General features: G+C 48.2%; 1 long non-coding RNA gene across 1 annotated transcript in view; it reads left to right on the top strand.

Moving 5' to 3' along the window:
- The window catches only part of LOC147737600 (uncharacterized), a 38,148-nt gene that overhangs the window by 464 nt on the left and 21,470 nt on the right, over positions 1 to 16,214 (top strand). The window contains exon 2 of the long non-coding RNA XR_015299336.1: positions 15,445 to 15,495. This is a non-coding gene — a long non-coding RNA (uncharacterized LOC147737600). The remainder of the gene's footprint in view (positions 1 to 15,444; positions 15,496 to 16,214) is intronic.

Genomic DNA, 16,214 nt, shown 5'->3' with positions numbered 1-16,214 from the left:
TACCACACTATAAGAAATCTCTGTGCAATGTACTGCTTTTTGCAATGTACTGCTTTTTACCACACTATAAGAAATCTCTGTGCAATGTACTGCTTTTTACCACACTATAAGAAATCGCTGTGCAATGTACTGCTTTTTACCACACTATGAGAAATCTTTGCACACTGTACTGCTTTTTACTACACTATGAGGACTATGTTCACAATGGACTGCTTTGTACTGCACTACAGGGGGGCATGCACAGTGAAAATGTGTACACTGCACTGATGTTTACTGCACTAGGAGAGATGCATTATCGCTGCACTGCTTTATACTGCATTGTGAGGAATCTTTGCCACCACACTTCTTTACCTACACATTTGAGGGAAATTTACATTCTCATTGTTGCTGATTTTTTTTATACCATGGGAGGTTGGACTCACGCACCCATCGACGCGCAGGCCGCTCCTGGGTGTGTCTGGCCAGAAAGAGGCACTTCCGCCTTCTACTCTGACAAGGAGAGAGTCCACTTCTGCTCTGCCGCGGTCAGCAGCCCCCTCCTTTCTTCCTCTTCTTCCCTCTCTCTGTCTCTGTCTCGCACTTCCTCACTTGCTGAATGAAAGCGTGACTTCAAGAAACGGCTATTACCCTCTCTTTCCTCTCGTTTCCTTCATTTGTTCCCCTGTGAAATGGATCCAAAAGAGAAAGAAACACTTTTGCTGGAAATGTCGTCTTTTTCTCAAATTTTTCTATTCCAAAGTGCAGCCTTAGGGATGAAGAGAAAACAAGCATTAGAAATGCAATAGGTCTCGCAGCATTAGAGTTAGTGCTTTTAGAATTGTTTATGGGTTTTTTTGTAAATCTTTAGCATGAGGTTGAGGGTGAGTGAGGGTGAGGGGTTGAGGGTGAGTGAGGGTGAGGCTGAGGTGTTGAGGGTGAGTGAGGGGTTGAGGGTGAGGGGTTGAGGGTGAGGGGTTGAGGGTGAGTGAGAGTGAGGGTGAGTGAGGGGTTGAGGGTGAGTGAGGGTGAGGGTGAGGGATTGAGGGTGAGTGAGGGTGAGGGGTTGAGGGTGAGTGAGGGTGAGGGTGAGTGAGGGTGAGGGTGAGTGAGTGAGGGTGAGGGTGAGTGAGGGTGAGGGTGAGTGAGGGTGAGTGAGGGTGATGGGTTGAGGGTGAGTGAGGGTGAGTGAGGGTGAGGGTGAGTGAGGGTGAGTGAGGGTGAGGGTGAGTGAGGGTGAGTGGTTGAGGGTGAGTGAGGGTGAGGGTGAGGGTGAGTGAGAGTGAGGGTGAGGGGTTGAGGGTGAGTGAGGGGTTGAGGGTGAGTGAGGGTGAGGGGGAGTGAGGGTGAGGGGTTGAGGGTGAGGGGTTGAGGGTGAGTGAGGGACCGCAAAGCTATGGGGGGCAGAAATACCACAGGAGGGGGCTATAGCATAAATACCACTGGGAGTTGATAGAGCGGGAAAACGGCCAGAGATTTGCAGGGCAGAGAGAGCACCACAGCGAGACAGCAAGGTGCGAACTCTGTGAGATATTGTGACCGGCGCACGGTGGGGCATTCCCAGGGTAGAAACGCACTGGGACAGTGGCAGGACAGAGAACCCGCGCGTAATCTCAAATGACGGGATTACGTCCAAGTCTTTAAACTTTGAATAAGCAGTGTGCCATGAAAATACGTTTCAGGAAAGAAGAATGTATGTTTCTTGACTTAGATTTCTTCTAAGAGCCAGCGGCTGTTTTTTTTTATGTTCTCGACGGGCCTGACAATGTCTTCTAAAGCACGAATTCACTTTTAAATTGTAAAATTATATAATACGGCCAATTTTTTTCATTTCTTGGTACAAAACCATGAGAAATACAATAGCTTTCTGGGGGCATTAACGTGTGTGCATGCCTACAGTAGTAAAGGGGAGCGACGAGGGAGGAACAGGGGGAGAGAGTAGACCGAAGGACCCCCTGATGAAATAAAAAGTTAATGGGTGAGAGGGCAGCCGTGAATCGTGATGAAAGGAGACGTGAATCGTGATGAAAGGGGAGGGCAGGAGTGACAGGAGGCATGTGATGATATAATGCGAGGAGTATGGAGATAAAGGGAGCCTTAAATGAAAGAAAATACAGGGGAGGAGAAGAGAAGCACCGTTGTGATGGAAACGAAAGCATAGAAAGTAAAGAAGAACAAGTCGATGGTTTTCATTACGTTGTTTTTAAGGAGGGAAGAGAGGGGAGGGGGGAGGAGAAATGCGAGACGGCGGGAAGGGGGCAGACATGGCGGGGAGGGGGCGGAGCGGGGGAGAGGGTGTGTGTGTGTTGTTAATTTTTTTCATTTCTTGGTACAAAACCATGAGAAATACAATAGCTTTCTGGGGGCATTAACGTGTGTGCATGCCTGCAGTAGTAAAGGGGAGCGACGAGGGAGGAACAGGGGGAGAGAGTAGACCGAAGGACCCCCTGATGAAATAAAAAGTTAATGGGTGAGAGGGCAGCCGTGAATCGTGATGAAAGGAGACGTGAATCGTGATGAAAGGGGAGGGCAGGAGTGACAGGAGGCATGTGATGATATAATGCGAGGAGTATGGAGATAAAGGGAGCCTTAAATGAAAGAAAATACAGGGGAGGAGAAGAGAAGCACCGTTGTGATGGAAACGAAAGCATAGAAAGTAAAGAAGAACAAGTCGATGGTTTTCATTACGTTGTTTTTAAGGAGGGAAGAGAGGGGAGGGGGGAGGAGAAATGCGAGACGGCGGGAAGGGGGCAGACATGGCGGGGAGGGGGCGGAGCGGAGGAGAGGGTGTGTGTGTTGTTAGGAGACGGACGTGCACGCGCACGCGCTTTTAAGGTCAATGCGCATGCGCATAAGCTCAATGCGCATGCGCATTGACCTTAAAAGTCACGGGCACTGCAAGGAATCGCCACGATTCCTTGCAGTGTGGATAAAGAGTGGATAACTCGCAATAGTCTCGCTTGCTCGATGCGCATGCGCATCGGCAGGCGAGACCTAAAAAGGTTAAAAATAAGAAAAATACGAAGTAAAGCAAAACAGAGGGGTCGCAAAGAGGCCAGATTGGTTTTATTCACACCTAAACACATTAGCGCCACTTCACGGAGTTTGCCAGTGAAACAGTACTTTCGTTTTCTTGTCTTTCTGTTTGTGCGTGGAGTGGAAAACGTTTAATGCAATCCTTATCGGCTGTTTTCCTTATTATAGTTTATAAAATGTGTACCACGGCTCTGTGTTCAGGGATGTGGTCTTTTTAAATCATACTGCTTACGTTTTGTAAGGATATAAGCAATGGGCATTGAAACGGGTCCCTTCCTATTCCTGTAGTCATGTCCTTTACTTTTCAGGCAAAAACACTCTTTGATTTCTAAATATTGAGTGTAAAAGTGTTAAGGTAACCATGTTGTTCCAGGTAATATTACATATGTTTTACTTAATCTTGCATTCCCTATAAGTGTTTGCTTTTCCAGGAGGTTATTACTTTTTTTTTTCAGGCAGCATATTGCTCTTGTCGAGTGCATAGTTTGAAATGAGTCGCATCCAGGTGTTTATAGCGGGGCACAATTGGGTTGTAGCTAAAGGCAGTGCAAGTTTTTCTCAGTGGACACGTATATACATAATAGGGGTCGGCCCAAATTACTCTCAATTACCAGGGCAATAACATTAATGATGTAAAGTCACAAAAGAATGGTATGGAGGGATCAATCAAAAACATTTATTTCCAGCCAGAGTACAATTAATTATCCTGCTAATCTCTATTCTTATTAAGGACAAATTAATTTCTGCTATTACAGCTTGTGTACGTTTCAAGTGATGGGAAAAGAAACACAGTATAGTCACAACAAACTAGTACGTATACAGTTTTCATTAATACACAATGTACACATCTTTACACAAACAATTAAATCACACTCATATATATGATACACTACATATATACAATATATACAACATATACAACATATATCAAACACATACATATATCAAAAATAAAAAAAACAATAAATCAATGATTGGTTCCCCCACTGAGAACAAAACAAACAGCTTGTATACTCTTAAATCAGAGCAATACACTATAAAGTAGTCCCTACTGCGCCAGAGGAATAACACCTCAAAAGATATTCAGGTGGTGCTTTACTTTATTCACAAATTTCTACGTGATGGGGCTCTTTTTTCTCAGTGGGGCAGTATGGTGTTCAGTGGGGGTGAGAATTTGGCTCTATGGCCAGAGATGCCGACTTTGGTACTGGTGAACCAGGTTCAGCATTCATTACCAGACCATTCTCCTGAGGGAGCATATTCCCATGCTAGACCTTAGAAGGCCCCACTGGACCTTAGAAGCCCTAGTGTCTTAGCACTAGCAGCTGGACCCTAGCAGTGGCAGGTATGGGTTAACCTTAGACCACAATCCATACCGAAGTTCACCTCCAGTCTTGCAGGCAGGCCAATGAAGCAGCACACGCTATAGCGACAGTGACTTTGGCACTGAGGTCACATAACCCTTGAGGCCAGTCCACCTCACCCATTGGTGCCTCCATTGGCCTTGTTTCAGCAGTGGTAGGGCAACTCGTCAGAAATAGACAATGCAGGAATTGCACCCACACCAACCTAAGTTTGCAAACTTCACGGTCCCTCTGCTTCAGGCACAAGCACTTTTATTATCTGCTTGTGCATTAGGGTTTGTGTATCGTTTTAATCCACACTAACAAGATATTCAATTGTTGGGTACATCAAACTCTCTCTTTTCTACTTAGGCATATCTGTCTACTTGGGTAACATAGCTTAAAAACATTGCCAAAATCAAAAGCTCTGATTAAACACTGATAAGGTCCCAAAGGTGAGACCTATTGGCTATGCCATTGCTTGTTAATACATGTAAGTTACCCCTATGGTAGGCCCTGGTTAGCCCTAAGAGCAGGGTGTAGTATTTAAAAAGTTGGGCATGTGCTTTTACGTTTTACATGTCATGGCAGTGAAAAGCTCTTACGTTTGTTTTTTACTACATCGCAGCCTATCTCTCTCGTAGGATAACATTGGAGTTGCTGTGTTACATTTTAGAGGTGTATTTTCCCAATGGGAAGAGATGTTTGGTTCAAGTTTGGTGTCTTATTTAAAATCCTAACTCATGTTGAAGTTGAATTTTAAATTACAATTCTGAAAATGACACTTTTAGAATGTTACCATAAACATTAATAGGGTTGCCCCATGTCCATCAGAACCTGGGTATCTAATGATATTGGCTACAACGTGTTCAGTTAGGTGTCGCAATTGTTTGAATGAAAAGACAGTTCTAGAATACATCACCAAGGTATGCAGTTCAATATATGGTCTGGAAAATTAATGAAACAAAACACACAACATATTTTATTTATTTATTTTTATTTATAGAGTTTTGTATAGCGCGAACGTGACCCAAGGGTATCAGAGCGTTTCACAGTTACATGTGTTACAGTTAGAGTACAACGGTATAGTAGTGTTAATATATATTAGAGTCCGGTATATGTCTTTCTTAGCAGTTTCAACAATAACACATTTAGGATCTGTTTAGTGTACAGAGGTGTACCTCTGATCCTCTCCGAATGATCCCGATGTGTATTGCCATTAAGTTCTACATCAAGATTCCAGTGTAGTACTGATGGAAAGTCTTGCCTAAGGGAGGAACTTGTTCATTAGGAAGATCTTCGCTTCCCTCTTGAATGTTGCAGTGTTTGGAATTTTTCTAATGTTTGGTGGAAGTGAGTTCCAGATTCTTAATTCAAGACCTTCCTGAATCAACGCTCGGCGGCGGGAGGTAGTGTGTGTCCTCCGCGCATGTGCAGGCGTTCACCCAAGACCTCTGTAACCCATGCTCCGCCGCAGGTGTGATCCACAGGCCATCTTTAATCCGCGGTAGGCTGTGTTAATTCAAGACCTTCCTGAACCATCGCTCGGCGGCAGGAGGCTGTGTCTGTCCTCAGCGCATGCACAGTTGTTCATCCACAGGCCCTCTTTAACCCGCGCTCCGCCCTGGTAGGCTGTGTCTGTCCTCAGCGCATGCGCAGTTGTCATCCACAGGCCCTCTTTAGTTCAGTCCTGGTGTTACGAAAAGGCCTTAGAAAGCTCAGCAGGGCCAGCCAAGGATGCCAGACCCACAACAGGGACCACAGCACCCATATTAAACCCCAGGTGCGGTCATGAGATGGAAAGATTGAATACCTAATTATTGTATAGCTAAACATAAACAACAAGCATTGGCATAGCCAGTAGGTCTCGCTTTTGGGACCTTACAAGTATTTAGTTATGCAGCACAATATCCTTGATGCAACAGCATCAACTGTTGTATGGCTAAACACTTATAAGGTCCCAAAGGCAAGGCTTGTTTTCATTGGTTCCTGTTTGTGCCTTTTAGAGATGCATGCTTCTGTTTCGTCCTCGAGTCTAACTACTGCCACCTTTTGTTGATCTAGGTCACAGGTACTCACAAACATTTTCCCGGGGGCCGCAAAGTTTGGTTTATGGTGTGACAGAGGGATGCACTGATGCCAGCAGGGTGTAAAGTCGGGGTAGGGAAACAAAGCATGTATATCTAGTGGCTGCCTTTAAGAATGAAGGTGTTCCTAAAGTTAAGAGCCTAGTTACTTCCTTTTCCTAACTGCAATTAACCTTTAAATAAGTGTTTGCTGTATATGTACGTTTCTTTTTCATGTTACTTCTGAGTCGAGTGCTGCTGATGCCGGGGTGTCTGCATGTAAAGACCTGGAGGGCCTTATGCGGCCCCCGGGCCGTACTTTGAGTATCACTGATATCTATCCTCCCGGCGACCGCCCCAGCTACATGTGTATTTCCATGTTCTTCAAAAAGGGATCGCATTTGAGCCGGGCCGCTGTATCTCCTTTGTTCTCGGTGGTCCCATGGGAGTAATAGCTGCTCATTCTGCTAATCCTTCCCTAACTTTCCAGATGTGTCAGAGCGATGGTGGTATGATGGACCTGGTGGTGGTGGATGCGGTGGTGGATGTGGTGGACATAGTGGTGGTGGACATAGTGGTGGTGGATGTGGTGGTGGTGAAGGTGGTGTTGGAGGTGGTGGTGGAGGTGGTGGTTGTGGACGTGGTGATGGTGGTGGACATGGTGGTGGACGTGGTGGTGTATGTGGTGGACATGGTGGTTCTGGATGTGGTGGTGGTGGACATGGTGGTGGTGGGTGTGGTGGTGGACCTGGTGGTGGTGGACATGATGGTGGACGTAGTGGTGGTGGACATCGTTGTGGTGGACATAGTGGTGGTGGATGTGGAGTTGATGGACGTGGTGGTGGTGGTCATGGTGGTGGTGGACATGATAGTGGTGGACGTGGTGGTGGACGTGGTTGGTGGTTGACATGGTAGTAGTGGACGTGGTGGTGGATGTTGTGGTGATGGAAGTGGTGTTGGATGTGGTGGTGGTGGGTGTGGGGGTGGTGTACGTGGTGGTGGTGGACATGGTGGTGGGGAATGTGGTGGATGTGGTGGTGGTGTACGTGGTGGTGGTTGTGGACATGGTGGTGGTGGACGTGGTGGGGTGGACATGGTGGTGGACGTGGTGGTGGACGCGGTGGTGGTGGACATGGTGGTGGTGGACTGGTTGGTGGTTAACATGTTAGTGGTGGACGTGGTGGTGGTGGTGGTGGTGGACATGGTGGTGGTGGAGGTGGGTGTGGTGGTGGACGTGGTGGTGGTGGACATGGTGGTGGACGTAGTGGTGGTGGACATGGTTGTGGTGAAAGTAGTGGTGGTGGATGTGGTGTTGATGGACGTGGTGGTGGTGGTCTTGGACTTGGTGGTGGTGGACATGGTGGTGGTGGATATGGTGGATGTGGTCGTGGTGGTGGATGTGGTGGTGGTAGTGGATGTGGTGGTGTTGGACATGGTAGTGGTGGATGTGGTGGTGGTGGACATGGTAGTGGTGGATGTGGACATGGTGGTGGTGGTGGACGTGGTGATGGTGGTGGGCATGGTGGTGGTGGACATGGTGGTGGTGGATGTGGTTGTGGTGGATGTGGTGGTGGACGTGGTGGTGATGGACGTGGTGGACATGGTGGTGGTGGACATGTAGCACAGAATTCCCGGGAGCTATAAATACACGCTGAAGTCAAAATCTTTGCTTTATATCGATTTTACTCGTGGACGATCCCGTCCCACGCGGTGCTAACTCCGTGCGCAGCCAGTATTTTGTGTGGGACAGGCCATTCAGTGTTACTTGCATCTCGGAGTGTGCCAGATGTTTACTACCAGATTTAAGTTTTATGGACGTCACAAATATTGGCCTTTTCATAGATCAGGTTTTTCCCAAATGTACAACTTGAACACAGCAATCCGCCACAAACAAACAATATTTCCTCGAAAAAAAGCTACTTTCTCACAAGTTCCCTTTAAAAATGCTTTCCTTCCCCTTATCAAAGCCGGTGCAGGTTAAGGATCTTTTCATATCGGAACAAATTAAAAGGTGCAGCATTTAAAATGCTAACATAATAACTGTTAGAATTGGGGGTCTCTGGTTGGCGCAAGTTTTCCCTTGTGACAAGCAGGGACCCTCTCCTCTAAGTCAGGGCAAAGGATGACCCCTTAGAATTACCCTTGCTCACCCTCTAGGTGCGTGGCGTGAGCAGTCAAGGCTATTCTTCAGGCGTTTCTGAGTTAAGCATTTGTAATAACACACACAGTAAAATGTACCAATCCCCCTACAAATGGACACCAGGCTGTGGTTATATAAAAATACGTCTTCTTTATGTAAAAATATAGATATGCAGGCAAGTATTTATCACAAGACCATAGGTAACGCTTTTCCTAGCCACAAGGTTGAAAATAGGCAGTGTTCTCCTTGTTGCAGTTTAAATGTTTAGTTCAGTTCCTTGAGTCCTCTCAGGACTCACTAGCTGCTTTGTTGCGCTTCTGTGTGCCTCTTCCGGTGTAAACAGCGAAACCCTACCGCGTCTCATGCATCTGGCGTGAGCACGGGTTCGACTCGTACCGCTCCCAGCAACGAGGCATTCGGGGCAGTCCGATCAAGGGGTACGCTTCTTGCGGCGCACGGAGGGTGAGCGCTGAAGGTTGAAGGGCAGCTCAGGTGGGGAGATCAGTGTACAAAGGCAACCGCCGCGCACAGTGCTCTCGAGGGGAAAGAAGAACGTGTGCGCCGGTGTGCGGCATCTCTTGGGGGTTTCCGTGAAGGCTGTTGCGGGGCACACGGTGGCTCTCAGCAGAGCGAGGCTGGCACCCGAGGCTCCCGAAGCTTCAGCCGTCTGTCCTCTGTGTCTGTAGGGACCAGTGGGGACGTCAGGCGGGAGCGTGGGGGGGTGCACCAGCGGGCCTCCAACGGCGGTGATACAGCGACTTCCCTCAGCGTGGGCAGAGCGGCTCGATGGAGCGGGCTCTCTCTCGGTGGGGACGGGGAAGCACAGTTCGATCACTGCCTCTAGGAGGGGCTGGGGGGCACCACAAAGGTCACGGCAGCGAGCCTCCAAGGCGAGGTGACACAGCGATTTCCCTCAGCGGGGGGAGAGCAGCTCGACGGAGCGGGGCTCTTCCTCGGCGGGGACGGGGAAACACGGTTTGGTCACGGCCTCAAGGAGGGGCTGGGGGCACCACAGGTCAAGTCTCCGGCGGGGCTGAAGTCCTTGAAATTACCGGCAGACGAGCAGAGAGCAGGTTGAGCCAGATGGTCCTGTGGCTCAGGTTAGGGGGCAAGCTCAGACAAGACCATAATTCCAGCAGCCCATCTGGCCTAAGAGAACAAGTAGCCTTACAATAGTGAAAAACGAATTTGGCTGTAATTTGGCTGTAATTCACTATTAGGACATGCCACGCACATCAGAGCATTCCTACCTTACACTTACAATGCACCCTGCCCTAGGGCCTACCATAGGGGTGACTAATATGAAGTTAAGGGAAGGTTTAGGGGCTGGCAAGTGTGTGCACTTGCCCAGCCAGCATGACAGTACCAGACTGCACGGAGGTTCTGCAATGGCAGACCCTAGACACATTTTAAAAGGCTGCTTTTGTGGGTGGCGCAACCAGCGCTGCCGGCCCACTAGCAGTATTGGCATTTACAAGCCCTGGCACTCCTGGTGCACTTTACTGGGGACTGACAGTAAATCCAATAAACCAATCAGGAATATCAATCACAGTTATACTTTACATAGGGAGCACTTGCACTGCCGCACGGAATGGCCTTGGCGCAGTGCCCTGAGCAGCGGACCCCAGCAAAAACATCTGAGGCACATCAGCAAAAAGTGGAAATGAAACTCACGCCAAGGTGCCAGGTCTAACAATAACCAACAAGCAGATATCTTGGCAGACTAGGTTCCTTAAGTGCAGTATTGGCGAAAATTACTGAAAATCTGTGAGGGAACTCAGACATTGACATTTTACTCTTGGGCAATCCCCACACACGCACGTCATCACGCACACACGCACTATTCTCTGTTCTTGATCACAGAGCTGTCTTTGGGACTTGTCAAATTAAAGTGGTATTCATCATGTGCGGCCTGCTGTGTTTTTCTGAGTGATTACACCCCTGTGCGTGTGGATTTCCCATACCTTTGAATACTCATGAGCGGTAGGAGTAAACAGCTGCGGAATAACTGCCCCCTGCTGACTCATGGCTTGCAATCCTACTCGGAGCCTCGTATACCACACATGTACTAATATAGAACAGAACACCCTTTTCGAGTGGATGACAGTGTAGGCCACATAACTTTCAAGCCAGCAACCCCCCCATGCACGCACTCACCCTGCAAACACTTTCCTTAAAGCGACTTCCTAGCTGGTGCCCCTCATGCATGCCTTCACCCTGCACACACTTTTGTCGCAAAAACTTCCTAACCAGTGACCCCCCATGCACGCACTTACCTTGCACACACTTTCCTTGCGGTGACTTCCTAGCTGGTATTCACCATGCACGCACTCACCCTGCAAGCACTCTCCCTGCAGTGGCTAGGGGCTACCTAGCTGGTGACCCCCCTATGCACACACTTTTCTTGCAGTGACTTCCTAATCAGCTGTAGTGACTTCCTAGCTGGTGACCCCCATACACGCACTCCTCCTGCACACTCTTTGTTGTAGTGACTTTCTGCAAGAAGCCTCTCTATGCACAATCTCACTGACACACTCCCTCTGATATAATGTCTGCACAATGGTTCCCGGTGCACACATTTCTCTGAAGACACGCGCCTTACATGCACTTTCCATGAGGGGCGTCACTGCGATTTATGTACCGCCAGCGCGTTTTCAGGGCACCGGTGACGTATCACGCACTGCTGGCAGACAGTTGTTCTCAGAAACTACCTGCACTCACAGTCCCCTCACAATCACGCTGCACACACCTTCAACGAGCAGCCCCTTATCGCTGCACACAGCCCGCCAGCAGACAGTCATTACACACACTGGTTCACCCTCTCCTTGCTTCCTCACCACCTGCATGGATGCAACCTTCACACGGTAATTCCATACACTCACTATCACCTGTGCACACATCCACTCTCTCCACAGTGACTTCTTGCAGTGTGCGTCCTATTCACACCTCAACCACACGCGTGCACAAACAGTCCCGATAGACAGGGACTTCCCCCACCATACAAACTCACTCCTTTCAAGATCTCCCTGTGACGGCTCACTACCAGACGCGCACCTCGGATCACTCCCCGAGTTACACCTTCAACCAGTGACGCGCCGCCAGGCCTCCCTCCATGGGGAATCCAATCTCACACCAGAGGAGCGCCCGTTTACACACTTATCACACTATCTGCTCCATCCTTTTGTTGTTGTTAGCCACTGCCATGGCACTCCTCACTGTGGTAGTGCCCCCAGCCTCCCCTCTTCAATGCCCTCAATGAAGTCTACAGTGCTCCCCTCTCGTGCACAGCTCCCAGGCACACGTCAGTGCCCTTCTCCCACCAGCAATGTCCCCTCTCCCCCCTTGCAGGGCATCCCTTGCCCCCTGCAGCCCCCGTCACTGAACCCTGTGTTACCCTTCTAACCCCCGAAGTACTGCTTGTCTACTACAGTGCCCTTTCGCTCCCTCTTCAGCATATCTGTTACCCCCACCAGGCCCTCTCTCGCTCAAGCAGTGCAGCTTTCACACCATCTGAAGTTCTTTCTCACCTCTAGCAGAGCCCCTCTCACCCTTAGCACCGCCACTCTCATCCCCAGCAGCACCCCTCACGGCGTCCTTTCACCACCCCACAGCGCCTCTCACATCCTCGCAGCGCCCATCACACCCTCGCAGCGCCCATTACACCCTCACAGCATCCTCTCACCACCCCACAGTGCCCCTCACATCCTCGCAGCTCCCATCACACCCTCGCAGCACCCATCACACCCTCGCAGCGCCGCTCTCACACCAGCTACAGTTCTCATACCTCTCGCAGCCCCCTCTCACCCTTAGCAGCCCCCCCTCAAGCTTTGAAACCATCGCTGTTGCATATTTATCTTATGCAACTAACAAACATTGACAAAGCCAATAGTCCTGGCTTGAGGTAGATGTAATGTTACTTGTTGTCTATGGATGGAATGGCGAAGCAGCAAAATACCAGTGGGGCGACACACTATGCCGAGCATAGATTTTCAGTTTGGGTTTTTAAGCCACGCCCTTCATTACATCGACCACGTCCCTCTGGGAGCCATCACAAGGTTTTTCATTCCACTTAAAGCCCTTCCTCCGGTATAGTGACTTCATGCTGAATAGGGAGAACAAGTTCAGTCAGACTTGGCAGTCAGCTCCAGAGAGACTAATCCATGCCCGGGCCCCTCATCCATTGGCACCTTGTGATTCTTACAGCGTTACAGTTCATATCTCATTCCCCTTATTGGATTTTGTCATTTTAGTGTCATTTTGTTCAATATATTTTACTTTTTTTTCTATTTTGGTTTGGGTTTTTTATTGTTTTGAATTTTGACTTTTACTTTTTGGGTTTCTGCATAAATATTTGACATATTACCTTAAGTCAGAGGTCTTCAAACTTCTGGATGCCGAGACCCCCCTGTCAACATTTTCAAGCGTAAGGACCCCCTCCTGACAAAAATTTCTAAACCTCTAGGTTATGAGGACGGTGAGGACCAAATTATGCGACAGGCTTGACTAAATTGTGTGAGTAGAAAATGTAAATAATGTTCTGTGATGTTGCGTATTTTGAGGTAGCATTGCTTTATTATTTAGAATTTTTTTAAACACAGTAATACTGAGGAAAGATTTCACCCCATCAGTACCAGTTTATAACCAAAATACAGCAATTAACATCAGAAAGATGTCTAGTCAACCTCTGTGAAGGGCCTTCCAATCCGCTGGAATACAGGCTGCCACATTAGAAGCTCACCTGGCCATTGCCGGGAGCAGCAAGGGTGAGTGCATGGTGATCGGTGTGAGTGCATGGTGATCGGTGTGAGTGCATGGTGATTGGTGTGAGTGCATGGTGATTGGTGTGAGTGCATGGTGATTGGTGTTAGTGCATGGTGATCGGTGTGAGTGCACGGTGATCGGTGTGAGTGCATGGTGATCAGTGTGAGTGCATGGTGATCAGTGTAAGTGCATGGTGATCAGTGTGAGTGCATGGTGATCAGTGTGAGTACAGGGTGAGCGGGTGAATAGTGTGAGTGCAGGGTGAGCGGGTGAATAGTGTGAGTGCAGGGTGATTGCTGTGAGTGCATGGTGATTGCTGTGAGTGCATGGTGATTGCTGTGAGTGCATGGTGATCAGTGTGAGTGCATGGTGATCAGTGTGAGTGCATGGTGATCAGTGTGAGTGCATGGTGATCAGTGTGAGTGCATGGTGGTCAGTGTGAGTGCAGGGGGGTCAGTGTGAGTGCAGGGTGAGCGGTGAATAGTGTGAGTGCAAGGTGAGCGGGTGAATAGTGTGAGTGCAGGGTGAGCGGGTGAATAGTGTGAGTGCATGGTGATTGCTGTGAGTGCATGGTGATCAGTATGAGTGCATGGTGATCAGTGTGAGTGCATTGTGATCGCTGGGAGTGCAGGGTGAACGTGAAAGTGAAGGCGAGAATGAGAAGTGAGTGGTCTGAAAGCATGGTGCATTCCCAAAAACTTGAAGCGTAGGGTTTCAGATATAAGTTAAATTATTGCTATAATGGCATTAATCAGGGTTCAAGGGTGGAGGAAATAAATAATGTGCTGATCCTGCAACAAACTTCCAGTCTAATGATTAGGGTTACCAGCTCATTATTTTGATGGCCCAGAAATAAGCAATCACCTACAGCTGTATTTTTTGCACTTATCTGTGAATACTTAGAACAGCAAATATAAATAGAAAACACGTTTAATTGTGTTCTAGGGATGCCTTAATGATCCATGACTAATAATTAAAGAGAATAAAGACAGAAAAGTCACATACCTAATTAATACATACTTTTTTATGTATAACTCAATTTAGTGTCAAGAGCAGGCCTCTGCAGGATCTTTAAACAACACATAGCAGGCATGTTTCTTTTGGCAACCCAACTTTATATTTATTTTCATTAAATGCATTCTCACACTACAGCAGTAAGTGTAAATATACAAGTGTAAGAAATAGGCAGGGTGGGGGCCCAGGGGGTACTGGAACCATAAAAAAACGAATCTTAGGTAATCCGTTAACAAAGGCATGTAAATATGCTAATGGTCTTTAAAGACCTGTGAAAACTCGGCCGGAGATAAGACTCCAGACACTGCTCAGCTGAGGCCCCAGGAGCACGCGAGCTGCACTGCAGCAGCCGGGCTGAGAGACAGGATGGGGGAGGAGGGGGGCTGAAGCCCTGGAGGCAGAAGTGACACTGTGAAGGCGAGACCCCCTTTGCATCGGTCCACGGCCCCCCTAGGGGTCGCGCCCCACAGTTTGAAGACCCCTGCCTTAAGTTAAGCCTGCCTGTTCCGTGCTTAGGTATCAGGGGGTTGATCCTAGGTTAGTTGAATGGCTTTGAAAGTACATTCTGACAACGGTTGTGATTGTTCCTCATCTACCGTAAATAATAATTCAGTTTCTTACAGAAACGATCTGAAATTATCTGCAAAACACGCAGGTGATAACCTACCAGGCTTGAAGCACCCTGTGGACAAACTGGAATATGGGAATAGTATTGTGTGGCAATAGAACCTCTAAAAAAATTCAGCTTGGAGATGAACCAAGCATCACGCTTGAATGTCACAACTTTTTAAAACAAGGTAGTCAGGAAAGTGTGACGAATATATTGCAGCTCTTTGCATTTTGACAGCCCCAAGCAAATTTGAAAACAGAGTGGATGTATGTAGCAGAGATGAGTCTGTTCACCCAATGTGAGTGGTGAGATCCTCATTGCTGGTCTGCCTGAAGTTGTGATGCTGCTGACAGTGGCCTGTCTGTTAATAGCGATTGCGTAACTGGTGGATCTATGAAGCCAAATGAGAGAATGTTATCTTCCGACACAGCAGTCTTTGTGACTGAGACTAGTAATACTGAAGACTCTGAGACTCACAGCAGTAATTTCTCCTTTCAGAGCGTTATTGCTGCAGATGGAGTGAAGCCGAGAAGGAAGCACATTACTAAGGTACCAACAAAGTTTAATATTTTTCAATCATATTAACTGTTTCTCTTTTGCAGCTTTTGGAAATGCATTTTCTAGTTTTGTTGCTTTTTGGTTCGTTTTTTATTGTAGGCTGTTATCTTCGGTTTAAAGGGAAAGATGTTGTAGTGTGTGACTGTGGCGTGGGATCAAGAAGAGACCTAAGACCAGTTCGGGGTAGGTAAGGTTTTATTTTGGAAAACGTCTTTTTATGGCGGGTTGTCAAGGTGTCTCTCTGACAAGCTCTGGGGTCCGTGATGGCGTCTGGTTATGGTCTTGTTTCCAGATGGTTAAGAAGCAGACTTCAGGGGATGTTCCATTCTTCCTAACTCCTCGTTGGACTCCGCCAGGGAAAATAAACAGGTACAGATCGTCAGGATATGTACTCTATCTGGACTCTCCCACAGGGAACCGGGCAAGTGCAGGGGACACCGGTGTTAAGGTGCTAAACACTTTATTAAACGTTCGAGGGTGCAGAGGCGTGATTACTGGTGAGGAGGGGTATATTTACACGGTGAGGACAAAGAAAGATTGGGCAGATATTCTGGCACACACGCGGCTACGGTTTAGAAGAACCCCGTCTTCCTACCCAGCCCGCCAAACGCTGCCGTACCTGTTGTAGCCACACTCCTCCCTCAGGAGTGTGGCACGGCGATTCACGAATCCGGTGGCCTCCTGGCTTACTCCTGTCGTCCCCGGGTTCA

Source organism: Lissotriton vulgaris, chromosome 1_1, assembly GCF_964263255.1.
Source record: "Lissotriton vulgaris chromosome 1_1, aLisVul1.2, whole genome shotgun sequence".
NCBI classification, from domain to species: domain Eukaryota; kingdom Metazoa; phylum Chordata; class Amphibia; order Caudata; family Salamandridae; genus Lissotriton; species Lissotriton vulgaris.
Note: the sequence above shows the minus strand (reverse complement) of the source record. Positions and strands in the feature narration are given on the sequence as shown.